The sequence below is a fragment of the Macaca fascicularis genome, chromosome 10, assembly GCF_037993035.2.
Source record: "Macaca fascicularis isolate 582-1 chromosome 10, T2T-MFA8v1.1".
In the NCBI taxonomy this organism is placed as follows: Eukaryota; Metazoa; Chordata; class Mammalia; order Primates; family Cercopithecidae; genus Macaca; species Macaca fascicularis.
This window is the reverse complement of record NC_088384.1, coordinates 100,610,371-100,637,964: the sequence shown is the minus strand read 5'-3', so window position 1 is coordinate 100,637,964 and position 27,594 is coordinate 100,610,371. Positions and strand designations below refer to the sequence as shown.

Sequence of the window (27,594 nt, the reverse complement as noted above, 5' to 3'; positions counted from 1 at the left end):
ATGCTTCCACAGCTCACTCAAGTGACCTAAAGGAATGACCGAGCCACCCTTACAATAACAACCACTTCATGAGCACCTACTACGTGCCAATAACTCTGCTAGGCTTCATACAATTAATCTTTAAACTTTACAACAATCCTGTAAGATGGTTGTTATTATCCATGTCTTATAGATAAGGAACCTGGAGCACAGGAGTTGGGTTTGATTTATACAGAGCTGCATAGCGGCAGCACCAGATTTGATTCGGAAGTGCCTGCTTGTTTCCTTTCATTCCAAACTGAATTCAGAAATACGTATGAATCACCCTGAGTAAGGCAATGCATCAGGTACTGCAGGGGATACAAGGCTAGAAAAGGCCACTCCAATTATCAAAAAAGTAAAATACAAAGTAAATGAGACTATCAAGGAGAGCTTCATTTCTCTATTTCCAAGATCCCAAATAAGGCCTGCCACATAGAGGTTGCCCATGAAACTACTACTGAAACAAATGTGGAAGAAAAGGGAAACATACAATCGAATGTAACACAGGCAGTCTGTGGTTAGTGTCACAAGACAGAATGTGCTGTGATGATTTAGATTCTATCTTGATGGATGGCTTTGAGAAATATGCATGAACAACATGGCATTTGAGATAAGTCTGACAAACAGACTGACAGGCAACAGAGAAAAGTAAAGAGATCAATGGAGTATGTGGGGGGTTTAACAGCTGAGACAAACCGTTTGGTACCTCTAGCAGCACAGGGAGAAATAAAGCTAGAAGAAACAGATTCTACATTGTGTTGGCCCTGAGTCTGCTTCAAGTCCCTTTTTATATAGAAAAGCGTAGCAATTATGATTATTTCCTAGCCGATTCAAATACATGGGTAGACACTCTTAATGGTTAAATAAATAAAAATCTGCTGTATAACCTTTTGTGGAACAAAGTGGTGGTGGCAGAATATAACAGAATAAATGAATGTTTGTTTACAAATCTAGAACATATGCGGTTGTAAAACTAAAGGAGCATTACAGGTAAGTTCTACCACCTTTATTACCACAACTCTGCATCATGATGATAAGGGTTCTGTGACAGCACATTTTATTTTAATTTAACCTATAGCTCCTTCAGCAGAGGATCAGTCAAGTCAATGACACTCAACAGGCACAGTTGGCTAGAGGACTTTCCGGAAACAGAGGGGATGGGAGGCGTTTTTTGGTTGACGTAACAGTTGATTGTCTCCTCACTCAAAGGGGCATTTAGTAGGTAGAGACCAAGATGTTAAACATCCAGCAAATTGTGGGGCTGTCTTATAGAAACAAAAATTGTCCCTTTACTCTGCTTGACTTTCAAATACCAAGATATCCATGTAAAGCTTTTTATAGTTATCTGAACCTAGAACTCTACTCCTTTTTGTCTGTAACAAAGTACTTTTGCATGATTTCAGAGGCAATGTATTTTCCAAGAATGCATTTACCAAGTAAAAGGAAAATGATGCTTTGTTTTGTATTTAAGGAGTGAATTCTCATGTCCATGATATATTTTCAAATAGTTCAGCAAAAAATGGAAATACACACACACATGCAGCTAAACTATATGCAGCAAAATGTTAACAACTGTTTGGGCTAGGTTTTTGGTACAGGTGCTCATGGTACTCTTGTTAATTTTTTTCCGCATTTGAAATTTTTCATAATAAAAAGCTGGAGGGGAATCCATCTGGCCCTCATTAAGTGAGAGGTCATAATAGAGGTTAAGACCACTGACTCTAGAGCTCTGGGACCTCAGGCAGGTTACTTTCCCTCTCTCTGCCTCAGTTCCTCCATCTGTAACATAAGGATAATAATAGTGCCTATCTCATGGAGCAGTTGTAAGGATTAGATGACTTAAAAAAAAACGAAAGTTGTGGCTAGGCACAGTGGCCAAAGCTTTAGCAGAAAAACGCCTGGGAAAGCTTCACCAGAGTCCTCGTCCACCATGACAACACTCCTCCTGCTCATTCCTCTTATCAAACAAGGGCAATTTTTGCGAGATTTCAATGGGAAATCATTGTGCACAGAAATCATTACACATTCACCTTACAGTTCTGATTTGGCTCTTTCTGACTTATTTTTGTTTCCTAATCTTAAGAAATCTTTACAGGGAACCTTTTTTTTTCAGTTAATAATGTAAAAAAGACTGCATTAATATGGCTAAATTTCCAGAACCCTCAGTTCTTTAGGGACGGGCTAAATGGCCGGTATCATCACTACAAAATTGCATTGAACTTGATGGAGCTTATATTGAGAAATAAAGTTTATCTTTTTCATTTTTATCTTTTAATTCAATTTTTCCATGAATTTTTTTGAAGTCCCCTTTTATGTACCTAACAATGCTTGTGTGAGAATTAAATGAGCGAATATATATAAACACACAGCACAATGGTAAGCACATATTGGATGCTTACTACATATTTAAATGAAAGAATAAAACTGGTCCTGAAGATTCAATATATAAAAAACTAAGGTATACCTCAGGTACTAGATAAAATTCCCCCAGTTCCTTCAGAAGTTAAAATTAGTTCCAAATTCCATTTTTAAACAATTAACAAGGAAGATCAGAGATTATATTTAGACCTCTTCCTAACTCCCTTTTCACTGAAAGAGATACAGTATTATCAAAGAAAAATAAACAATTCCTATAATTACAAAAATCCAAAACTTTTTCTGTTACTTTCTCAAATGGAAGTTTGTTTTCTTTTTTTTTTTTTTTTTGAGACGGAGTCATGCTCTGTCGCCCAGGCTGGAGTGCAGTGGCCGGATCTCAGCTCACTGCAAGCTCTGCCTCCCGGGTTCCCACCATTCTCCTGCCTCAGCCTCCCAAGTAGCTGGGACTACAGGTGCCCGCCACCTCGCCCGGCTAGTTTTTTGTATTTTTTAGTAGAGACGGGGTTTCACCGTGTTAGCCAGGATGGTCTCGATCTCCTGACCTCGTGATCCGCCCGTCTCGGCCTCCCAAAGTGCTGGGATTACAGGCTTGAGCCACCGCGCCCGGCCTGGAAGTTTGTTTTCTTTTGAGACAAGGTCTCACACTGTTACCCAGGCTGGGGTGCAGTGGGGCAAACACAGCTCACTGCAGCTTCTACCGCCTGGGCTCAAGCAGTCTTCCCACCTCAGCCTCCCAAGTAGCTGAGACTACAAGCATGGGATACCATGTCAGCTATTTTTTTCTATTTTTCATAGAGATGGGGTCTTACTTTGTTGCCTGGGCTGGTCTTGAACTCCTGGGCTCAAGTGATCCTCCCACCTTGGCCTCCCAAAGTGCTGAGATTATAGGTGTGAGCTATAGCGTCAAGCCTTAAATGGAAGTTTAAATTAGAAGTAACACATCTTCTAGTACAACACTGGCTGGATGACTACTGGAGATGATTTGTGCGGGAGCTTTTGAAAAGAAATATCAACAAAGTATACCGAAATCTCCAGAAAAATAATCCAGAAAAAAAGACTGTGTAATAAAACATTTATACAGAAGAGTATATGGGGAAAAAAACGAACAGTTCATATGTCACTGGGACCAAATGACAGCTTCAGGATATTGCTCATTTTGAGATAAAACTGTATCTTGTACACGTTTTTTGTTATTTGGGCATAGAGTGGGGGTTTAGTTTGTTTGCATAAGTAAGTCTGCAAAAGTACAAGATACTATAAATCACAAATACTACGAATGCCAAAAGTTTAGTATCTGAAAAAGCAAAAATCAAACTTTTAAAAAGTCAAATCTAAAACGCAAGTGGTAGTTTTAAAAGTTTTAAAACTTCCTGAGAATTTAAGTCTACAGCATTGACTTTCTGACCTGGGTTTATGTAACTCTTATACCCAGGGGATGTGACAGCTGATTGTCTTGTCCAAACAAACAGTGCAGAAAATGATTAAAACCATCAGGGATATTTCATTTCTATTCCCACAGTATCTAATTCTTATCTCAGACAGATGTGTGTGTGTGTGTGTGTGTGTGTGTGTGTGTGTAGTGTGGGGGGGGTTGGATGAATGTTCTACATAATTAGAATTCTTTATAGTACTAAGGAGAAGGCAAAGTGTTTTAAAGTCTTAAAACTGATTTTCTAGAGAAATTCTGGCTTTCGGAAAGTAGCTAAGTACCTGTGGATGGCAGAGCTATCTTTAATTAGGAGCTGAGCAAATTGTTATAAGCAAAATCTAGACAAATAAAGATACTGCTTATATTTCAAAGACAGGGAAACAGACTGCTACAAAACTTTTCCAACACAAATCCCCAGCAAATAGTTTTCCTTAGGAAAACTATTTTTATCCCTTTATCAACTTGGTTGATAAGTATTTCATTTTCAGTGCATATATGGAAAAGCTATATAAAGTAAAATTATTTTCATTATTTAAAAAACATTTTGCAAATGGAAACAAAGCTTAGTGTGCTGTAATGTTTATTTGCTAGGCTGACAAATGACTCTGCCACGAATATTATGAAGTCTCAGAATGAGAATACACAGAAGGAATTGGCTTGACTCCTGAAAAAACTTCCAGAACCATGGTCCCTCCCTCCAGATTAGAACACCACTCTGGAAAATTGTGATTAATGTTAATTAATCCAGAACATATTTACATATATTATTCCACTGCCTGTGTGGGATAAGATGCTACCTTTTTTTTTTTTTTTTTTAAGAGACGGAGTCTCGCTCTGTCGCCCAGGCTGGAGTGCAGTGGCGCAATCCTGGCTCACTGCAAGCTCTGCCTCCTGGGTTCACACCATTCTCCTGCCTCAGCCTCCCAAGAAGCTAGGACTACAGGCACCCGCCACCACGCCCAGCTAATTTTTTGTATTTTTAGTGGAGACAGGGTTTCACCGTGTTAGCCAGGATGGTCTCGATCTCCTGACCTTGTGATCCGCCCACCTTGGCCCTGGTCAGTCTTGCTCTATCATCCAGGCTGGAGTGCAGTTGTATGATCTCAGCTCACTGCAACCTCCGCCTCCCGAGTACAAGTAATTCTCCTGCCCCAGCATCCCAAGTAGCTGGAGTTACAGGTGCACACCACCACACCCGGCTAAGTTTTGTATTTTTAGTAGAGAGGTTTCACCATGTTGGCCAGGCTGGTCTCGAACTCCTGATCTCCAGTAAGCCGCCCGCCTCAGCCTCCCAAAGTGCTGGAATTACAAGTCATGAGCCACCATGCCCAGCCTATTTTTTTTTTTTTTTTTTTTGAGACGGAGTCTTGCTCTGCCGCCCAGGTTGGAGTACAGTGGCCGGATCTCAGCTCACTGCAAGCTCCGCCTCCCAGGTTTACGCCATTCTCCTGCCTCAGTCTCCCGAGTAGCTGGGACTACAGGCGCCCGCCACCTCGCCCGGCTAGTTTTTTGTATTTTTAGTAGAGACGAGGTTTCACCGTGTTAACCAGGATGGTCTCGATCTCCTGACCTCGTGATTCGCCCGTCTCGGCCTCCCAAAGTGCTGGGATTACAGGCTTGAGCCACCGCGCCCGGCCCCCCAGCCTATTTTTAATGGAGAACAGGGTTTCACCATGTTGGTTAGGCTGGTCTCAAATGCCTGAATTCAAGTGATCCACCCACCTTGGCCTCCCAAACTGCTGGGATTACAGGCATGAGCGACCACGCCCCACCAATGCTATGTTTAAGATGCTATTACTTTTCCCATTTTCCTGATGAAGAAACTGCAGTTTAGAAAGGTCGGTGTCCAAAGTCACCAAGTTAGTAAGTGCCACAGCTGCCACACTCAGCTCCCACGAGCTACGAGGGAGTGATAGTAATGGCGGTGGCAGCACTTAAGCTGTACTCACCGTGTGTGGGGCATTGTTCTTCACACTTCCCTGTGTCAACTCATGTGATCCTCAAGACAACCCTATGAGGCAGGTTTGTATTTGGACCACCAGCCTCCCTCTTTCTCTACCCTGCTCACCACACATGGCCTGCTTCTCTCCCCACAAAATCAAAATCAGCATCCCAATGTCATCATATTCTCTCTACCCTTAGTCTAAATCAAAATTTGTTCTAAAATGCTGGTAATTGTTGAAGCTTGATTATGGATAATGGAGGTTTTTTTCAATAGTATTCTCTCTACTTTTGCCTATATTTGAAATTACCTTATAAACATTTAACATGTTTTGCTCTAACATGGAATGTAAGCTATTGAAAAGGCTACAAGACTAGCTCCACTGACAATGAATTCAAAGGAAGTGTTACTGAAGATGGCTATGCAATAATAGAACAGTGACGTTGATTCATTCTCTCATTCCATGAACGTAAATTGAGCACCCATTGTATGTTAGGATGTAGAGATGTCCAAGGAAGGACTCCTGTCCTCAACAAGCTAAGAGTTTAGTAGCAGACACAAAATAAACACAAAGGTAATTATGGAGGAGGACTATTTATGAGAAATGTTATAAAAAGAAAAGTTTGAAGTGTTATGCGATTTGGAAAAAGAAATAACATCAGGACAAATTCCATTACATTGAACTCCCTGAGACAGTCCAAACTTTTTGGTATATTCAACATTATTTAAAATCAGTGAGGGGCCTGGGTGTAGTGGCTCATGCCTGTAATCCCAGCACTTTGGGATGCCGAGATGGGTGGATCACCTGAGGTCAGGAGTTCGAGACCAACCTGGCCAACATGGTGAAACCCCGTTTCTACTAAAAATACAAAAATTAGCCGGGTGTGGTGGTGCATGCCTGTAGTCCCAGCTACTTGGGAGGCTGAGGCAGGAGAACCACTTGAACCGGGAAGGCGGAGGCTACGGGGAGCCAAGACTATACCACTGCACTCCAGCATAGGCAACAAAGTAAGACTCTGTCTCAAAAAAATAAAAAAAAATTTGAAAAAACAAAAAATATACTAGAAAGGTGTCTCGGGAAAGAAGCTTACCAGGGAACCATTTATAATGACCAACAATAAGGCCTGGTGATATTCATTTCAATTGATACACAGTAACCCATACATAACAACTGAAGAAACAAAGTAGAAGCTCTCTCCCTGATGGGATCAGGACTAATAATGGTATCACTCATTTTTAAAAAATACAGTTAAAGAGAGGAATCATTAAAAATGTATGTTTATTTTCCAAATACTTGCTAAGGGATGAAAGCCTCTCCTCTCCCCTCTCCCCTCCCCTCTCCTCTTCTCTTCTCTGAGACAGGGTCTCTCTCTGTCACCTGTGCTGGACTGCAGTGGCATGGTTATGCCTCACTGCAGCCTCAACCTCCCTGGGCTCAGGTGATTCTCCCACCTCAGCCTCCAAGTAGCTGGGAGTACAGGCACGCACCACCACAATCTGCTAATTTTTGTATTTTTTGTAAACACAGGGTTTTGCCAGATTTCCCAGGCTTGTGTCTCAAACTCCTGGACTCAAGCAATCCACCTGCCTTAGCCTCCCAAAGTGCTGGGATTATAGACGTGAGCCACTGCGCTCAGTGGAGGCCTTTTCTTGAGAGTGAGTTCAAGCAATTAAAGTTTCTGCATGAACTACACTCATGATGTACATCTATGATTTCCAGTTTTCACTAGAACGATACTTGTGAAGTATTCTGAAGGCAGAAACATATATGTATATATGTTTTGGAGACAGGGTCTTACTCCATCTCCCAGGCTGGAGTAAGTGGTGTGATCATAGTTCACTGTAACTTCAAACTCGTGGGCTTCAGTGATCCTCCCACTTCAGCCTCCCAAGTAGCTAGGACTACAGGGACACGCCACCACATCTGGCTAATTTTACTTTTTGTAGAGATGGGGTCTCACTGTTGCCCAGACTGGTCTCAAACTCCTGGCCTCAAGTAATCTTCCTCCCTAAGCCTCCTAGTGTTAGAATTACAGAACCTCACCTGTCAGAATCTCCATATTTTTATAAATTTTTTTCTTCAATCTTTTCAGAGGTCTGTTCCACCTCTAATTTGAAAAGAATATTTTTTCTTAGCCATTTACCTTTTTTTTTTTTTTGGAGACGGAGTCTCGCTCTGTCGCCCAGGCTGGAGTGCAGTGGCTGGATCTCAGCTCACTGCAAGCTCCGCCTCCCGGGTCTACGCCATTCTCCTGCCTCAGCCTCCCGAGTAGCTGGGACTACAGGCGCCCGCCACCTCGCCCGGCTAGTTTTTTGTATTTTTTTGTAGAGACGGGGTTTCACTGTGTTAGCCAGGATGGTCTCGATCTCCTGACCTCGTGATCCGCCCGTCTCGGCCTCCCAAAGTACTGGGATTACAGGCTTGAGCCACCGCGCCCGGCCAGCCATTTACCTTTATCAGGTAAACACATTCAACTTATTTTTCATAAAAGCAGTATCTCTTTTCCTTTTTCCCTTTATATTTCATTGGTTAACATAATATTTAATTATTTTGTAATCGCAATAATAAAACTAAATAGGCTAGGGAACAAACCCAGTTGACTCTTATTTACTGTCACTGTTATCAACACATTATCAGCAAACATTTATAATGCAGGCTGGGCACTGCAGGTGTGGTGGCTCACACCTGTAATCCCAGCACTTTGGGAGGCCGAGGTGGGTGGATCACCTGAGGTCAGGAGTTCGAGACTAGCCTGGCCAACATGGTGAAATCCTGTCTCTACTAAAAACACAAAAATTAGCTGGGCATGGTGGGCCACACCTGTAATCCCAGCTACTCCACAAGTTGAGGTGGGGATGAATTGCTTGAACCCAGGAGGTGGAGGTTGCAGTGAACAGAGATTGCGCCACTGCATTCCAGCTCAGGCCATAGAGCAAAACTCCATCTCAAAAAAAAAAAAAAAAAAAAGGGGCCAGGCGCGGTGGCTCAAGCCTGTAATCCCAGCACTTTGGGAGGCCGAGACGGGCGGATCACGAGGTCAGGAGATCGAGACCATCCTGGCTAACACGGTGAAACCCCGTCTCTACTAAAAAATACAAAAAGCTAGCCGGGCGAGGTGGCGGGCGCCTGTAGTCCCAGCTACACGGGAGGCTGAGGCAGGAGAATGGCGTAAAACCCGGGAGGCGGAGCTTACACTGAGCTGAGATCCGGCCACTGCACTCCAGTCTGGGTGACAGAGCGAGACTCCGTCTCAAAAAAAAAAAAAAAAAAAGGAAGAAAGAAAGAAAAAGGAAAGTCAATGTAAAAACTGCAATTTTCTCCAAATAGAGGGGATAGCTAACATTGTTGGCTGCCTCCTGTGGTGGGCACTGCCCAGTTCCAGGCTTGTATCTATTTTTCATTCTTCCACAGTTACAGAATCCCTCTGTTGTTGGGAATGGCAATGTATACAGCTAAGAAACGGCATTTACCAGCCTTCTTCACAAGTAAGAATGGACAATGAGATGTAAACTGAACATGGTGGTTGGGACTTAGGGTACTTTTAAAGGGTGTCCTCTGCCTTCCCCTTTCCTACTTCTTCCTGCCTCAAAGACCGTTTGGCTAGAGAGCCAGAGCAACACGTGCAGCCACAAGGTGACTGCAAGCTGTATGATAAGCATGGTGAAACAGAAAGAGATCGGCTGCCTGATGGCACTGTGGAACTACCATGCCAGGAACAGACTATCTACTTTGGACTTAATATTTTTTGAGAGAAAAATAATCTGTCTTCTTTAAAGACAGGTTATTTCTTTAAACGTGCTGTTATCAGCAGCCAACACAATTCCTCTTTGACCAATCTACTTAGCGTCCATTCCCCTACCCATAGAAAAAAAACTTTCCTAACAGAAACACAATTCTGTTTCTGATTGGTCTAGAGATAATTTCATCCCTCTTGTAAACGGCTTGTTCAAGAACCAGGCCTAAGCCCATCAGGGCATCACATTGCCCTACTGACAGGAACTGGCTCAGGAATGAGCACATGACCCAGTCCAGGCCAATGAGATTCTAGGGTTAGTTCTCTGGCGGCTTCTGAGAAAATTTCTCACTCTAAGGAACAATTTTTCTTTTTCTTTTTTTTTTTTTTTTTTTTGAGATAGAGTTTTGCTCTTGTTGCCCAGGTTGGAGTGTAGTGGTGTGACCTCAGCTTGCTGCAACCTCCACCTCCCAGGTTCAAGCGATTCTCCTGCCTCAGCCTCCCAAGTAGCTGGGACTACAGGCATCTACAATCATGCCCAGCTAATATTTTGTATTTTTAGTAGAGATGGGGTTTCACCATGTGGGCCAGGCTGGTCTCGAATTCCTGACCTCAGGTGATCCACCCGCCTCGGCTTCCCACAGTGCTGGGATTACAGGTGCTTTACAGGTGTAAACCACCACGCCCAGCCAAGACAATCTTTCTATTCCTTAGGTGGGTGCCATACATAGATCTGGGGTCTAGGCCTATTGCAGCTATTTTGCTGCTTGCCTGAGGAAGAGGCCAATATTCTAGGGAGGGCACACCCAAGGAAATCTTCGGGAAAGAAGCCTGTGACCGTAGATTAAGTTAACCTTGAAGTCTGTCCAGGACAAGTATAACTGTTTCAGCCAAAACATACACATGTTGCAGAGGTCATCTCAGAAGCAATGGAGTAGGTACTGAGAGTTACGCAAATATTTTGGGAAGGCTAAAGTAAGTCAGGTCTTCCCAGCGGGCATGCAAGGCAGGGCGTGGGGTCTTCAAAATATTTCTGTGCCCTTTCCATACGAGGCCTGATAAAGAACTTACTATACAGTAAGTTTGCAAATACTGAGTTATTTTAGAAGTGCTTTTTGAACAGGTTTTTGCAAAAAAAAAAAAAAAAAAAAGGTTACTATATAAGTGTTCATGTGTCAAAGGCTTTATAGTAACAAATGTAACAGCTGACATTTACATGTTAAGTTCTTTCTATCTGCGAAGACTGTGCTGAGCCCTTTATTTCATGCAATCCTCACAAGAAACAAGGAACTCTCATAATACCCACTTTACAAGTGAGGAAGCTCTGAAGTTTAGCAAGGTTAAGTATATTGTGCAGTAAGTAGAAAGTGCCTGGGCCAAGATGTGAATTCATGTCCAAAGGACTCCAGGGCCTCACTCCTAACCACAACTTTGTACTGCTTCCTTATGAATACATAAAAGTACAGCGACCCTATCTCTGAGAGTGCACTTCTTCAAAACATTCTGTTCTCCTAACCCTCTTAAGTATACTATACTTGTCACACCACAAGTCCCAATTTTTTGGTTTATAAAATACAGCTGCCAGGCACAGTGGCTCACACCTGTAATCCCAGCACCTTGGGAGGCTGAGATGGGCCGATCACTTGAGGTCAGGAGTTTGAGACCAGTCTGGCCAACATGGTGAAACCCTGTCTCTACTAAAAATACAAAACTTAGCTTGGTGTGGTGGCGCACTCCTGTAGTCCCAGATACTTGGGAGGCTGAGGCAGGAGAATTGCCTGAACCCAGGAGGCAGAGGCTGCAGTGAGCCAAGTTTGCGCCACTGCACTCCATCCAGCCTCGGCGACAGAGCTAGACTCTGTGTCTTGAAAAAAAAAATTATAAAAGAAATTTTTAAAAAATATGGCCACTACATTTAATATGTGCTATAAATAACATGCAGAGATCATCAAAAACCAATGAAAGTTAAGCCTTATGCACATAAGAAAACAATAGAATTATGTTATGCTTAACTGACACTGAAAATCAAGATTAAACCATCAGCTTTTTTTTTTTTTTTTGAGACAGAGTCTCGCTGTGTCTCCCAGGCTGGAGTGCAGTGGCGTGATCTCGGCTCACTGCAAGCTCCGCCTCCCGGGTTCACGCCATTCTCCCGCCTCAGCCTCCCGAGTAGCTGGGACTACAGGCGCCCACCACCACGCCCGGCTAGTTTTTTGTATTTTTAGTAGAGACGGGGTTTCACCATGTTAGCCAGGATAGTCTCGATCTCCTGACCTCGTGATCCACCCGCCTCGGCCTCCCAAAGTGCTGGGATTACAGGCTTGAGCCACCGCGCCCGGCCTTTTTTTTTTTTTTTTTTTTTAAGTTTCATTCTGGTGATTAGCAGAAACACGGAGTAGGTAGGTTTGCAAAATCAGGACTGGGAGAAAGGAAGATAACTCACATTAATTAAGCCCCTTCTAGTGGCCAAGCTTTATAATGGTTAACTCTCACATGACCTCATGAGACATTTTACAGATAAGGGAATCTAGACTTAGAGACTTTGCCCAAGGTTACCCTGATCTGCCTGAAACGCAAGTTTTTCTTATTCTCATTATGCAACTCTGCATTCCTATGCGTTCTAGCAATTTCTAAGGATTGGCTAACAGAGAACAATGACCCTGAGGCCACATGAAAGCTCTGTAAGTTATTAGCCTCCCTGGAAATATCATTTTCATTTTCAGTTGTTTTCTTTTTTTTTTTTTTTTTGAGACAGAGTCTTGCTGTGTCACCCAGGCTGGAGCGCAGTGGCCGGATCTCAGCTCACTGCAAGCTCCGCCTCCCGGGTTTACGCCATTCTCCTGCCTCAGCCTCCCGAGTAGCTGGGACTACAGGCGCCGCCACCTCGCCTGGCTAGTTTTTTGTATTTTTAGTAGAGACAGGGTTTCACCGGGTTAGCCAGGATGGTCTTGATCTCCTGACCTCATGATCCACCCGTCTCGGCTTCCCAAAGTGCTGGGATTACAGGCTTGAGCCACCGCGCCCGGCCGGTCATTTTCAGTTGCTTTCTATTATAGTGTCTTTGGCTTTAACAAATTACAAATAAGAAAATAAGCTATACTTGGCCGGGCATGGTGGCTTATGCCTATAATCCCAGCACTCTGGGAGGCCGAGGTGGGAGGATCATTTGAGGTCAGGAGTTCGAGACCAGCCTGACCAACATGGTGAAACTCTGTCTCTACTAAAATTACAAAAATTATCTGGGCGTGGTGGCACACCCCTGTAGTCCCAGCTACTCGGGAGGCTGAGGCAGGAGAATCACTTGAACCTGGGAGGCAGAGGTTGCAGTGAGCTGTGATCGCGCCATTGCACTCCAGCAATGAGCAACAAGAGCGAAACTCCATCTCAAAACAAACAAACAAAAAGAACCTACACTTAAAAATCTAATGTTTCAAATTTTACTTAAAAACTACAAGAAAACAGGTATTATGTTTTATATAAGCCAATTAAAAAATACATATTTCTTTTCTTAGGTAGTAAAATATAATCAATAAGCAGCAGAATGTTAAGTTTTGGTACAAATATTCAAATAAAAACACAGTCTACCAGCCAGGTCAACATACAGAGATCCCGTATCCACAAAAAATTAAAAAATTAGCTGGATGTGGTGGCACACACCTGTAGTCCCAGCTACTCAAGAGGCTGAGGTGAGAAGATTACTTGAGTCCCAGAGTTCGAGGTGGCAATGAACTATGATTGCACCACAGCAACTCCAGCCTGGGTGACAGAATGAGACCCAGTCTCAAAAACAAAACAAAACAAAACAAAACCCACAGTCTAGTCTTAAAAGCACACAGCCCATGAAGAATCACTTAAAAAATAAATCAAAGTCTGTATTTCCTAGTCCTTCATTGCTGATGTCACTAAATATCCCATTGCTCATGTCCTAAGCCCATCCTGATTAGAAAAGGGAGGAACAAAATTAGGGCTACTCTTGCTATCATCATATGCATAGGAGGTCTGGCTCCCTCCACTGAATTCCCATGCCTAGAAGCTAACCAAAGGGCTGAGTCAGTTTCTCCACCCACTCATTCCTGCCCAGTCCTAACTTCCTTCCCCTCTCCAACCAACTAATACTGATGAGGCCCTACATTCCTTTAACGGTTCCAGTGCTGGTTAGAATCAGTTACTCTACCTCAGTATAACCAGAGAATCAAAAACATCAGTACCGCCAGGCACAGTGGCTCATGCCTGTAATCCCAGTACTTGAGGAGGCCGAGGCAGGTGGATCACCTGAGGTCAGGAGTTCAAGACCAGCCTGGCCAACATGGTGAAATCCCGTCTCTACTAAAAATACAAAAAAAAATTAGCTGGGTATGGTGGTGGGCACCTGTAATCCCAGCTACTCAGGAGGCTGAGGCAGGAGAATCTTTGAACCCAGGAGGTGGAGGTTGCAGTGAGCCGACATCATGCCACTGCACTCCAGCCTGGGCAACAGAGCAAGACTCCGTCTCAAACAAAAACAAAAACACAAAACAAAAACATCAGTACATGTGAAAATCCCTGGAAGGTTTTTCACATAACTCATGTACCCAGTTCAATTTGATTATCAGGGTATTAATTTGGTCACTGGGATAACGTAATTAATTTTGGTTAATTGGTAGTCACCCAAGAAAGCCTTTAAAGGAAGTTCTAAAATGAATCAATATATTGTATAATTTTATAAATGGATCAATATACTGTATTATTTTATAACTAGCATGCTTGAACATAAATGAATCCTTGACCGAGAAACTTGTTATAGCATAGGGTGGTTGCTTAAATACTGGAAAAACTGGGCAGGGCACAGTGTCTCACACTTGTAATCCCAGCACTTTGGGAGGCCAAGGCGGGTGGATCATCTGGGGTCAGGAGCTTGAGACCAGCCCGGTCAACATGGTGAAACCCCGTCTCTACTAAAAAAATACAAAAATTAGCCGGGTGTGGTGGGGTGTGTAATTCCAGCTACTCAGAAGGCTGAGGCAGGAGAATCGCTTGAACCTGGGAGGCAGAGGTTGCAGTAAGCCAAGATCGCGCCAATGCACTTCAGCCTGGGCAACAAGAGTGAAGCTCCATCTCAAATAAATAAATAAATAAATAATAAAATAAGTAAATACTGGAAAAATTATATGACTTGACCAGGACACCATATATTTTACATCATGACTCAGAGATACATAAATGGAGCTGAAACAGAAGTTTTACAAAACTTACTCTTACTCTATATGATGTATCTGAGATGAACTATGATTTTTTTCTATTTTTCCATTTTAAAAAATGCTAGGCCGGGCACAGTGGCTCACACCTATAATCCCAGCACTTTGGGAAGCTGAGGTGGGAGGATCACTTGAGGTCAGGAATGCGAAACCAGCCTGGCCAACATGGTGAAACCCCATCTCTACTAAACATACAAAACTTAGCTGAGTGTGGTGGTGTGTGCCTGTAGTCCCAGCTATTCGGGAGGCTAAGGCAGGAGAATCGTTTGAACCCGGGAGGCAGAGGATGCAGTGAGCCAAGATCGTACCACTGCACTCCAGCCTGGGTGACAGAGCGAGACTCCATTAAAAAAAAAAAAAATGCTGGAACCTTTACCCCAAATATTCCTCAAGCTACATTAGCAGGCTACAATGTAGGTTGAGGAATAGCAGTTTGAAAAACACTAATACAGGCAGCCCTTCCACTGTGTGGTTTTGCAAATATATAAGGCCAACCCAGGAAAGCAATGTTGGGAGCAGTTAGTGTTGGACAGAGCATATAGATTCTGGCTCTTTTTTATTACTACATTAAGTTGAGCTACTAAATGAGGAATTTTTTTTCCACCTACCAGAGTGGAGCATAGATGACAGTGTGTAAAGGCTTCCTTTAATTGGGAGATAGTGGGATTAAACAGAGCGTGTGACTTGGCATCAGAAAATGTGAATTCATTTTGTAACCCCAATATAATAAAATAATGGATCTAGACAATGATCATTAGTAGTTGCTAAGCCATTCTGTGAAAGACTGATGGGAGACTTATAATAGATTGATCATACTATCAACATCTGAACCTAATGATCAATCTTAATATCATGCAAAGAGAGCTAATTAGACCTTACTGCCTCCTGACATGATACAATAGGATGTGCAGAGCATCACCTATAGGGTACAAGGGACAAAAAAACCATAAAAGGAATAAACATATTAAATGGATGCTGACCAGGCGCAGTGGCTCACGCCTGTAATCTCAACACTTTAGGAGGCCAAGGCAGGTGGATCACTGGAGATCAGGAGTTCAAGACCAGCCTGGCCAACATGGTGAAACCTCACCTCTACTAAAAATACAAAAATTAGCTGGGCGTGGTGGCATGCGCCTGTAGTCCCAGCGACTCAGGAGGCTGAGGGAGGAGAATTGCTTTAACCCTGGAGGTAGACGTTGCAGTGAGCCAAGATTGCACCACTGCATTCCAGCAGTCTGGGCAACAGAATAAGACTCCATCTAAGAAAAATAAATAAATAAATAGATGCAATCAGCCAAATGCAGAATATGAGAAGTTGCATAGGGCAAATGATACGACTTTTTAAAACAAATAAATGGCAAAGGGAAAAAAAAAAAGAAGAGGAGAAATTGCTACAGAGTAATAAGATTTTAAACAAGGGTATCCATTCTTTTGGCTTTCCTGGGCCACACTGGAAGAAGAAAAAAAATCACACACACAAAAAACTCTAATAATGTTTTAAGAAAGTTTACAAATTTGTGTTGGGGGGCCGGGCGCAGTGGCTCAAGCCTGTAATCCCAGCACTTTGGGAGGCCGAGACGGGTGGATCACGAGGTCAGGAGATCGACACCATCCTGGCTAACATGGTGAAACCCCGTCTCTACTAAAAAATGCAAAAAACTAGCCGGGCGAGGTGGTGGGCGCCTGTAGTCCCAGCTACTCGGGAGGCTGAGGCTGGAGAATGGCATGAACCCGGGAGGCGGAGCTTGCAGTGAGCTGAGATCCGGCCACTGTACTCCAGCCTGGGCGACAGAGCGAGACTCCGTCTCAAAAAAAAAACAAAAACAAAAACACAAATTTGTGTTGGGCCTCATTCAAAGCTGTCCTGGGCCACATGTGGCCCATAGACTGCAGACTGGACAAGCTTGATTTAAGAGATGATCAATCAGGTCTAATATGGGCACCTTGTTTGGATCCCAGTGAACACAGACCAACTGTAAAAAGGCATTTATGGGCCGGGCATGATGGCTCATGCCTGTAATCCCAGCACTTTGGGAGGCCAAGGCAGACGGATCATGAGGTCAGAAGATCGAGACCATCCCGGCTAACACAGTGAAACCCCATCTCTACTAAAAATACAAAAAATTAGCTGGGTGTGGTGGCGGGTGCCTGTAGTCCCAGCTACTCAGGAGGCTAAGGCAGGTGAATGGTGTGAACCCAGGAGGTGGAGATTGCAGTGAGCCGAGATCGCGCCACTGCGCTCCAGCCCGGCGACAGAGCAAGACTCCGTCTCAAAAAAAAAAAAAGAAAAAAAAAGACATTTATGAAAGTTGGGCAGGCTGGGCATGATGGCCCATGCCTGCAATCTCAACACTTTGGGAGGCTAAGGCGGGCGGGCAGATCACCTGAGGTCAGGAGTTCGAGATCTGCCTGGCCAACATGGTGAAACCCCATCTCTACTTAAAATACAAAAATTAGCGGGGTATGGTGGTACATGCCTGTAATCCCAGCTACTCAGGAGACTGAAGCAGGATAAGTGCTTGAACCCAGGAGGCAGAGGTTGCAGTGAGTAGAGATCACGCCGCTGCACTCCAGTCTGAGTGAAAGAGTGAGGCTCCGTGTTAAAAAAAAAAAAAAAAAAAAAACTGGGTACACTGATGTATGTCTGTATTTCCAGATACTGATGAAGCTAAGGTAGGAGAATCCCTTGAACCTAGGCTTTCAAGTACAGCATGGGCAACATGGCGAGACTACATCTTGAAAAAAACATTTTTTTAGAAAGCCATTTATAAAATTGTTGAGGAAACTGAATACCAAATGGATATTATGTAATACTTAGGAATGACTACTGCTTGTTTCCTTAGGTATAATAATGATATTGTGACTACAAGGGGGAAAGGAGGAGGAAAAAATCCTTTTCTCTTAGATGTGTGTATTGAAGTACAGTATTCATGGATGAAATACGACACCTAGGATTTGCTTTATGATAATTTAAGGCAGGGTGGAAGTGGGCAATATAGATGAAATAAAAGTGACCATATGTTGGTAACTGTTAAAGCTGAGTATATTAGGTGTCTTTTATTATCTTTTCTACTTTTGTATGTTTAAAATTTTCCATAATAAAAGGCTAAAATATAAGAAGAAAATAAAACCTGGATTCAAACTCCAGGACTTATTAGATATAGTATCTGAGAGGGATCTGTCACATCCTCTGATCTTCAATTTTCTCATTTGAAAATGAGAATGATGATCCCTACCCCACAGAATTGTTGGGAGGACTAAAATGAGATCATGGATTTGCATCTTTTGGAAATCCAGCTCTTCTAAACTGCAGAGCTATTTACAAATGTTAGCACAACAGTTAGCTCCCTCTGTCTGTAATGCTCTGGAAGTAGAGAGAGACTACAGGTTTGTGGGAGTGGAGCTAAGTGATGGGCTGAATCCATCTGGACCCTACAAATTTTCATTTTGTAAGAGTTCCTTAATATGACACTGTGTACATTATATTGTCTTTTTCTCTCAAAAGGAGGCTGTCAGAATTTTCAATAAAATGTAAAAAACTTTAAGTTTTAAACTTGTAACAGAATTGTGACGTGCTCTACCTTGAATTATTTTTGTTTCTTACTTTCCCAATTATTCATATTTCTCCTACTAAAGTTAGAAAGTATATTTACAGGATGGCTGGGTGCAGTGGCTCACACCTATAATCCCAGCACTTTGGGAGGCCAAGATGGGTGGATCATCTGAGTTCGGAAGTTTGAGACCAGCCTGGCCAATATGGTGAAACCCTGTCTCTACTAAAAACGCAAAAAAAAAAAAAAACTGCTGGTGTGGTGGCGTGTGCCTGTAATCCCAGCTACTCGGGAGGCCGAGGCAGGAGAATCACTTGAACCTCAAAGGCGGAGGGTGCAGCGAGCCAAAATTGCACCACTGCACTCCAGCCTGAGGGACAGAGTGAGACTACATCTCAAAAAAAAAAAAAAAAAAAAAAAAAAGTGTATTTACAGGAGACTGTGTTATTGACATAAAACTCAACACAGGCAGGGCATGGTGGCTCATGCCTGTAATCCCAGCATTTTGGGAGGCTGAGGCGGGCAGATAAGTTGAGGTCAGGAGTCAAGACCAGCCTGGCCAACATGGTGGAACCCCATCTCTACAAAAATACAAAACTGCTAGGACCGGTGGCTCACACCTGTAATCCCAGCACTTTGGGAGGCTGAGGCGAGAGGATCACCTGAGGTTGGGAGTTCAAGACCAGCCTGACCAACATGGAGAACCCTGTCTCTACTAAAAATACAAAATTAGCTGGGCGTGGTGGTGCATGCCTGTAATCCCAGCTACTCAGGAGGCTGAGGCAGGAGAATGGCTTGAACCCAGGAGGGGGAGGTTGCAGTGAGCCAAGATCGCACCATTGCATTCCAGCCTGGGCAATAAGAGTGAAACTCCATCTCAAAATAATAATAATAATACAAAAATTAGCCAGGCATAATGGTGGGTGCTTGTAATCCCAGCTATCCGGGAAGCTGAGGCAGGAGAATTGCTTGAACATGGGAGGTAGAGGTTGCGGTGAACCGAGATCACGCCATTACACTACAGCCTACGCAACAGAGCGAGACTCCGTCTCAAAAAAAAAAAAAAAAAAACCAAAACATTGTTTAAAATATTCCAGGTGCTTTTAGAATAATAGATATGGGTTCATCTCAAATAAAAGGAAATTAACAGAAGTTCAAGTACAGGCAACACAAAGGGATACCTGGCACTATCTGGCTTCAGCTTAAAGAATGGTTGGAAAGAGCCAGTGTAATCTCTCTAGGTGCAAATCAGATCAAGTCATTTCACTTCCTTTCAATGGTTTCTCCCACCTTCTAGAAGAAGTCCAAACGGCTAAACAAAGGCTCAGGTGGTTCTCCAGCCTTATTTCCTCCCTCCTCCCCTAGTCAAAGCCCCAACAGGACTGATGCCCCTTCCCAGCAGAGGCCAGGAAAGCTTCATCTTCCACTCCTCTCTCCCTTACCTCTTAGTGGTCAAGTCCTGTTGAGTCTCCTTCTGAAATGTCTCTCAAATCTGCCCTCTCCTTTCCCTTCCTGCTGCCACTGCCCTTTTTTACCCTTATTTCCCCAGCCCCCTAAAGAAGACATTTCCTGATTTTTTTTTTTCTGATTATGAAGGCAATTCATGCTCATAAAAAAGGAAAATTAAGACAATGAAGAACAGAATAAAAGTTTCCCCATGATCTCATAAACAGCTTACCTTTTAGTACACTTATGTTTCACTGCAGTATTATTCACAACAGCCAAAAGATGGAAGCAACTCAAAGTGACCATCAATGAATGGATAAACAAAGTGTGGTATAAACATGCAATGGAATATTATTCAGCCTTACAAAAAGAATGAAATTCTGACACATGCTACACAACAAGGATGAACCTTGAGGACAGGATGCAAGATTCCACTAACACAATGTATCTAGAGTAACCAAACACATAGAAAACAAAAGTAGAATGGGTGCTGCTAAAGGCTGGTGGGGAGGGGGAAATGGGGAACTTAACCTATTAAAGGTATAGTTTGGCTTTTGCACTTTTGCAAGATGAAAAAGTTGTGCAGATTGGTTGCACGGCATGAATACACTTAACACTACAAAACTTTACACCTAAAAATAGTTAAGATGGTAAATTTTATCACAATTAAAGATTTAACATTTTTAAAAAGAACTAGTATTTCCAGACATTTTAATTATAAACATGTATACATTAAAAACAAACAGGAACATACTGTACTGTAATCTGCTTTTTTTTTTTTTTTTTTTTTTTTTTGAGACGGAGTCTCGCGCTGTCACCCAGGCTGGAGTGCAGTGGCCGGATCTCAGCTCACTGCAAGCTCCGCCTCCCGGGTTCACGCCATTCTCCTGCCTCCGCCTCCCGAGTAGCTGGGACTACAGGCGTCCGCCACCTCGGCCAGCTAGTTTTTTGTATTTTTTAGTAGAGACGGGGTTTCACCGTGTTAACCAGGATGGTCTCGATCTCCTGACCTCGTGATCCGCCCGTCTCGGCCTCCCAAAGTGCTGGGATTACAGGCTTGAGCCACCGCGCCCGGCCTAATCTGCTTTTTACACCTAACCATATCATGTAAACATCTTTCTAATATATATAGCTCCCACCTAATTGTCTTTTTTTTTTTTTTTTTTGAGATGGAGTTTTGCTCTTGTCACCCAGGCTGGAGTGCAATGGTGCAATCTCAGTTCACTGCAACCTCTGCCTCCCAGGTTGAAGGGAGTTTCCTGCCTCAGTTTCCCAAGTAGCTGGGATTACAGGCGTGCATCACTACACCCAGTTAATTTTTGTATTTTTAGCAGAGATGGGGTTTCACCCTGTTGACCAGGGTAGTCTCGAACTCCTCACCTCAGATGATCCACCCGCCTTGGCCTCCCAAAGTGCTGGGATTACAGGTGTGAGCCACCATGCCGGGCCAATTTTTCAATTTTATAAAAACATGAAAGTCAATATCTTATGATGTCTTATGACAGACACCTCTTTTTTTTAACCTACCCTTCTCCAGTATCAATACTCTGATGTTCCCATGGGAAAACTACTTTACCTTACTCATCCTGTCCTCCCATCCCCATGCCCAGCCAACTCTTACTCTGTGTGGCTAAGCCAGGTACATGTATTTTTAAGTTTATTTCTAAGTATTTATTTTTCATGTTGCTATTGTCAGTTCTCCTACAATTACCTTTTCTATTTTTGGTTGCATAAAGCTATTGCTTTTTGTCTATCTTATAACTGCTGTTCACTTAGCCTTATTATATCTAAGTATTTTTAGCTTAATTCTTTTGAATTTTTTCAGCAGACAATCATATCACAGGTAGAGATTTATATCATCCAGGCAGTGGTTAAGAGTAAAAGCTCTGGGTCTTCAGGTAAACCTAGACTCAAATACTGTGTGAACCTGAGTGAGCATTCTACCCCAGTTTCTTTATCCATAAACTTGCAATTATTAGAGGGCCTATCTCACAGGGTTGTTGTAAACATCACATTATTCATCAAGAACAGTGCATGAGCCGGGCGCAGTGGCTCATGCCTGTAATCCTAGCACCTTGGGAGGCCGACACGAGTGGATCACTTGAGGTCTGGAGTTCAAGACCAGCCTGGCCAACATGGCAAAATCCCATCTCTACTAAAAATACAAAAATTAGCTGAGTGTGGTGGCTCACACCTGTATTCCCAGCTACTTGGGGGGCTGAGGCAGGAGGATCGCTTGAGCACAGCAGGCAGAGGCTTCAGTGAGCCAAGATTGCACCACTACACTCCAGCATGGGTGACAGAGTGATACCCTGTCTCAAAAAAAAAAAGAAAGAAAGAAAGAAAAAAAAGTGCATGAAAAGTACTTAACACAATACTAGTTCAATAAATGACTGCTATCTGCCGATAATGAAAATTGTGACTTGCCTTCCACACTTATACCTTTATTTTTGTTGCATCACACTGGTGCACTCCTTTCAGGAATAACCTGGCTTCCCACGTCTCCAAAAAGTAACAGGCATCAGACTCCTTATTGAAGGATCTGTACTGTGGAACTCCGCTACTCCCACCTTCTCAGGAAAGTTATACTATCAATTCTCTCCTTCATATCCTGTATCTTCTCACCCTTTCCCTCTCTACTGGCTCTTTGCCAACAGCATTTAATCTCTCATGCTCAAAAAAACTTCACCTATTCCCCAATCGCTCCCCAGCCTTCTCTCTACCTCCCTTCGCAGCCAAACTTCTCTGAGCTGCCTACACTTTGTCTTTCTCACATCCCACTCTTAACTCATCCCACTGATATATTATATTGAACCTTTGAAAGCTGCTGATATTATAGATTCCGCCCCAACCATTTCACCAAATCTGCTCAATGAGGTCCCAACTGACCTCCATATTTATTTACCCAAAAAGACACATTTTAATTTTTAACTTGTATTACTCAGACATCTCAGCAACATCTACAAAGGCCAACCTCTTCCTCTGGACTTCATTACTATACTTTGCTGGTTTCTCTCCTGTTCCTGTTTCTCTAGCCATTTCTTTTAGCGTAGCCTAAGTGCATGACTCTTTTTTCCAAGAGAATGCAATGCAGTAGCCCTGAATAATCTCAGCCTTTTTTTTTTTTTAACCTCTCTAGATAGATCTCTTTCAATATTGATCTTTAACTTCCAGTTGTAGTGGACTGCTTTTGGCTCCATGAATGTACTTTTGAATATGTCTGGAATATCCCCACGATAGCTAACTCAGACTACACCCTCTAGACATTTTATCAAAACCCTACCTGAATCTCCAAACTACGCTAGATTGACCTTAACATGCGCCCCCTTTCACAATTCTCCTCACAATTATAATCACTTGTTTGATGCATATTTTCTTCACCAATCTGTGATCTCCTTGAGGGCAGGGACCTGCTTCCTTACTACCTACACGGTGCCTTGCACATAGAAGATGCTCATTAAATATTTTTTTAATTAGCCAGGCACAGTGGTGTGCACCTGCAGTCTCAGCTACGTGGGAAGCTGAGACAGGAGGATCACTTGAGCCCAGGAATCTGAGACCAGCATGGACAACGCAGTGAGACCTCATCTCAAAAATAAATACATACACGCACACACAGTCACACACACACATATATATGAATCACCACAAATGAATGCCTGCAAAGTGAAAAACAGATGGGAGGAATGATAAGACCAAGAGAGAGCCAGGCGCAGTGGCTCATGCCTGTAATCCCAGCACTTTGGGAGGCTGAGGCGGATGGATCATGAGGTCAGGAGATCGAGACCATCCTGACTAACACAGTGAAACCCCGTCTCTACTAAAAATACAAAAAATGAGCCGGGCGTGGTGGCAGACGCCTGTAGTCCCAGTTACTCGGGAGGCTGAGGCAGGAGAATGGCGTGAACACGGGAAGTGGAGCTTGCAGTGAGCAGAGATCGCGCCACTGCACTGCAGCCTGGGCGACAGAGCAAGAGTATGTCTCAAAAAAAAAAAAAAAAAAAAGACCAAGAGAGAAACACAAAAAACTGATCTTTCTGAAACCATACCTCTGATCAAAAACACACACCTCTGGCTTAAAACCCTTTGATGGCTTCCCACTGCCCCCAAGATAAAGCCCAAACTCCTCCACACTTACGAAGAGTCTTCAGGAGGAGCACCTGCTTGTCTCTCAAACACCATCTAGCCAGACCCCCTCCAACTCTCATAATCTGCTCTCCAGCTAGCCTGAAATCCTTGCAGATTCCCAAGAAGTCTGCACTCTCTCCCCAAGGCTTTGCACACACTGCTTTCTCTACCTACAGCAAGGTACACTCCACCAGCCTCATCTTCTGGTCAACATAAAGGTAGCCTTCTTGTCTCATTTTGGAAGTCACCTTCTTTTGGCATCTCTCCCTGATCATCCACACTAACCTCACCTCCAGAAATCCAGGTTAAACTGTTTTCTCTGTGCATTCACAGTCCCTCTGCACGTCCAAAATCATAACCGGAATCACTGTGAATTCTTGTTTATGGGTCTGTCTCCTCCGGAAAACTGTGGAGTTCCCTCAGGACACGATGTCTCTTGTTCACTTTTTTACCCTGGCTATCAGCCCGGGCCCTGACTCACAATAAATGCTCAATGATGGTCTTCGTTGTAGTAGAATAATAAAAGCTCCCAAGTACTGAGGACTTACCTCCACGAATTTTAAATATAAATTTACCTTGTAATAACGTCATCAGACAGGTGCTACCATGATTCCCATTTTGCAGACGATAAAACTGACGCACAAAGAAGTCAATCCTCTCTGGCCCCAGAACAGTCGCACACACAAATACATTTTCTGCAGTTTCGAGTTATTTTCCGGCCCCCAAATAAGAAGGGATTTTTTTTTAAGAAACTTTCGAATGAGGTTTACCAATGGCTACAAATAAAATAAACAGCCGAATACGGACTCTCCCTGAACGCTGGGCGGGGTCAAAGGGCGTCGGGAGCTCAGTCCCCGGCGTGGCTGAGGGACAAAGATCGGACCGCAGCCTCCCTCCCCGAGGTCCCCGGCGGCTCAGCCCCTCGCCCCCTGCGACGAGTCGACGCCAGGCCCGGAGCGTTGGGGCCGCAACCGGGCGCCCAGCTCCTGCTCACCTGCGGTCTCGCCGCCTCGCAGTGCCTGGGCCGCCGGCCCGCAGCGCCTCCCCGGGGCAGCCTAGCGCCAGCAGCCCGCAACCCGCAGCGCAGCCCGTTGCCTTGGCGACCTGGTTTGCCGAACTCCCGCTGCACTCGCGCTACGGCGGCTCGGATGGGACCAGGACGGTTCGCGTCCCTTTCCGCAGCCGCGGAGGGGGCAGAGGAGGGACGAGGTGAGGGACGAGGTGGAAGTCGAGGGACGAGGTGGGAGTCGAGGGCTGAGCTGCGAAGGAGGGATCCGGGTTGGAAGTAGGCCCGGGGAAGAGAAGGAAAGGGGGACAGTGAGGCCAGGGGGAGGTCTTGGGCCGCGAGTACTGCTTGTGCCTCAGTTTATCTCTTTGTAACCTCAGATGGGGACCGTGCGAGGAGGAAACGGAGCCTGAGGTGGTGGCTTGGTAGACTGGGTTTTTGTTTTTTTGTTTTTGTTTCGAGACAGAATCTCACTCTGTCGCCCAGGCTGGAGTGCAGTGGCGCAATCTCCGCTCACTGCAACCTCTGCCCGCTGGGTTCGAGCGATTCTCATGCGTCAGTCTCCCGAGTAGCTGGGATTACAGGCAGGTGCCACCATGCCCGGCTAATTTTTGTATTTTTAGGAGAGACAAGGTTTCACCATGCTGGCCAGTCTGGTCTCGAACTCCGACCTCAGCTGATCCATCCGCCTGGGCCTCCCAAAATGCTGGGATTACAGGCGTGAGCCACCACTCCCTGCCAAGACTGGGAATATTTGAAGACAAGAAAACTCATGTGGGAGGGGTGGCAGATTCCTCTCTTTTATAGTCTGAAGGGGTGGTGTGTCAAAGAGTGATTAAATTGGTTTCTTTGTGAAGGGGTGGCCTGCCCCTCCACACCTGTGGGTGTTTCTCGTAAGGTGGAACGAGAGACTTGAGAAAAGAAATAAGACACAGAGACAAAGTATAGAGAAAGAAAAGCAGGGACCCAGGGGACCGGCGCTCAGCTTACAGAGGACCCACGCGGGCCCTGGTCTCTGAGTTCCCTTAGTATTTATTGATAATTATCTTTACCATCTTAAAGACAGGGGAGTGGCAGGACAATAGGATCAAAGAAAAAAGAGGAAATCGGCAGTAAGACATATGAACAAAAACCTCCGTGACATGAATAAGTTCAAAGGACAATGCTGTGCCTTGAGATGCATATGCAAACATCTCCATAAACCTTTTGGCAGCATAGTTTCAGTCTATCACATGGGGAGAAACCTTAGACAATACCTAGCTTTCCTAGGCAGAGGTCCCTGCGACCTTTGGCCGTGTACGTGTCTCTGGGTAGTTGAAATTAAGAGAATGGTGATAACTTTTAACCAGCAAGCTACCTTCAGGCATTTTGTTTAACAAAGACACATCCTGCATAGCCCAAAATCCATTAAACCTTGAGTCACCGCAACACATGTCTCTTGCAAAGGACAAGGTTGGGGGTAGGGTCACAGATTAACAGCATCACAAATACAGAACAAAATGGAGTCTCTTATGTCTACTTCTTTCTATATAGACACAGTAACAGGCTGATCTCTTTCTTTTCCCCACACTTTGATGGAGAATTAGATCATCAGATTTAACTTCAATCTGAGGAATAATTTATTTTTCCTTGTGTCAAGCAATCAAACTTCTTGGAATAACTGCAGAAATGCTGAAACCCGAGCGCAAAGGATATATTCATTACTTCATTTTTGTAAAAGCAAAAGAGTTGCGACCAGTCAAAATATCAAGGGCTGGGCGCGATGGCTCACACCTGTCATCCTGAAACTGCCTTTGCGAAGAATAATAACTGAGATAGCAGACCTAATTGACCCTGTCTTGCTTCTAACCCCTAAACTGTCCTGTTCATTCCTGGGTATAGGCTAAAGTAACTTTTTTTTTTTTTTTTGAGACAGAGTTTCACTCTTGTTGCCCAGGCTGGAGTGCAATGGCACCAACTTGGCTCACCACAACGTGCACCTCCCGAGTTCAATTGATTCTCCTGCCTCAGCCTTCTGAGTAGCTGGAATTACAAGCATGCACCACCACGCCCAGCTTATTTTTTGTATTTGTAGTAGAGACGGGGTTTCTCCATGTTGGTCAGGCTGGTCTGGAACTCCCCGCCTCAGGTGATCCGCCCGCCTCGGCCTCCCAGAGTTTCAGGTGATCCGCTCACCTCAGCCTCCCAGAGTGCTGGGATTATAGGTGTGAGCCACTGCGCCCAGCCAGGCCAAACTAGCTTTGGGAAAGAATTTAGTGTATCGTTTAAATAATAGCCCTTTCCAGAAAGCCAAACTGTTCCTGTAAAACAAATGAAAGGCCACAGGCCACCAGCCACCAAGCCAAAATGAGAAGGGCTGGAGTTCTAAATACCTGTCATTATTCTTATTCTAGAGGTCATAAGATTTTTCTATTTTGATTTTTTCAGACAGTGTCTTGCTCTGTCGCCCAGGCTGGAGTGCAGTGGCACGACCTTGGTTCGTTGCAATCTCTGCTTCGCAGGTTCAAGCAATTCTCATGCCTCAGCCTCCCTAGTAGCTGGGATTACAGGGACCTGCCACCACGCTGGCTAATTTTTGTATTTTTAGTAGAGACGGCGTTTTGCCATATTGGCCAGGCTGGTCTTGAACCCCTGACCTCAAGTGATCCGCCTGCCTCAGCCTCCCAAAGTGCTAGGATCACAGACGTGAGCCACTGTGCCTGGCCCCCAATTACTTTTGAGGTA

At 44.1% G+C, this 27,594-nt stretch overlaps 1 protein-coding gene across 15 annotated transcripts in view; it reads right to left on the bottom strand.

Annotated features, from left to right (window-relative positions):
• Window positions 1-24,921, bottom strand: part of PKIG (cAMP-dependent protein kinase inhibitor gamma) — a 91,658-nt gene extending 66,737 nt beyond the window's left edge. For 7 of the 15 annotated variants that reach the window (XM_005569086.5, XM_015429866.4, XM_005569085.5 and 4 more), the window contains exon 1: window positions 24,859-24,921. The gene's annotated coding sequence lies outside the window, so the exon portion shown is untranslated. Of the gene's footprint in view, window positions 1-24,154; window positions 24,275-24,439 lie in introns of those variants that run through there. The other 8 variants (XM_074005398.1, XM_074005400.1, XM_015429864.4 and 5 more) reach the window with 2 other exon arrangements.
• Window positions 24,922-27,594: the final 2,673 nt, after the last annotated feature.